The following is a 1433-nucleotide window of genomic DNA, read 5'->3' as shown; positions in this document are numbered from 1 at the left end:
TGTTACCCATCGCTTATCACATCCCTTGGAAGGTCCATAACATCAGGTTGTCCAACTATGTGGAGTCTGATCTCTTGCTTAAGATGATGTCCACCAGATCTTTCCACTGCAAAGGTACAGTTTCCACTGTGTAGTTAATAATCCATGGAATGGCCGGGCACAGTGGCTCATGCCTGTAATCCCAGCACTTTGGGAGGCCGAGGCCAGTGGATCACCTGAGGTTAGGAGTTCGAGACCAGCCTGACCAACGTGGTAAAACCCTGTCTGTACTAAAAATACAAAATTTTGTATTTTGTCATTAATCCTTGGGTGTGATGGCACATGCCTGTAATCCTAGGTACTCAGGAGGCTGAGACAGGAGAATCACTTGAATCTGGAGGCGGAGGCTGCAATAAGCCAAGATGTTGCCATTACACTCCAGCCTGGGCAACAAAAGCAAAACTCCATCTCAAATAATAATAATAATAATCCATGGAATGATAGGATAAATACTTGAGGGGATAGATACCCATTTTCCATGATGCGATTATTATGTATTGCATGCCTGTGTGGAAACATCTCCTATATCCCATAAATATATACACCTACTATGTACCCACAAAAATTAAAAATAAACTTTTTTCTTTTTGAGACAGAGTCTCATTCTGTTGCCCAGGCTGGAGTGCAGTGGTGCAATCTCGGCTCACTGCAACCTCCACCTCCCAGGTTCAAGTGATTCTCCTGCCTCAGTCTCCTGAGTAGCTGAGATTACAGGCCACCACACTTGGCCAATTTTTTTTTGTATTTTTAGTAGAGACCCAGTTTTGTCGTGTTGGTCAGGCTGGTCTTGAACTCCTGACCTCAAGTGATCCACCCGCCTCAACCTCCCAAAGTGCTAGGATTACAGGCGTAAAGTCACAGTACTTGGCCAAAATATATATACTATATATACTAATAGAATATATTTTTTTTTTTTTTTTTTTAAATCTGGGGAGTGATTCTTTAAGAACATGTGAATATCTTAGCATCTGATAATCTGAATCCTTGCCTGAATTGGGGTTGCAGAACAGTGACTTTTCTAATTATCTGTTTTATCAGCTGACATTGCCTGCACAGAAGGAGTCCCCACCAGGTCATGAATGGCTTCCCAAGGCAGTCTCCTGACCCTCCTTCCTACCTCCAGTCTGGCTCACTCCACTCACACGCTGCCAGAATGAGCATGCTCTATTGCAAATCTGGACACGTCTGTGCCCTGTTCGAAATCAGGGGCAAGCTAACATCTGTACGCTTGACACCAGGCCCTTTGTGATCTGGCTCCTGCCCACTGCTTTGGGTTCATCTCTCCCAGTATCCCCTCATGTACTCCATTCAAACTACAGTCATGTGCTGCAGAATGACATTTTGGTAAACAACAGACCTCATATACAACAGTGGTCTCGTAAGATTAAAATATC

This window comes from Rhinopithecus bieti, unplaced genomic scaffold (genome assembly GCF_001698545.2).
Source record: "Rhinopithecus bieti isolate Rb0 unplaced genomic scaffold, ASM169854v2 scaffold_23816, whole genome shotgun sequence".
NCBI lineage: Eukaryota > Metazoa > Chordata > Mammalia > Primates > Cercopithecidae > Rhinopithecus > Rhinopithecus bieti.
This window is presented reverse-complemented; position numbering follows the sequence as displayed.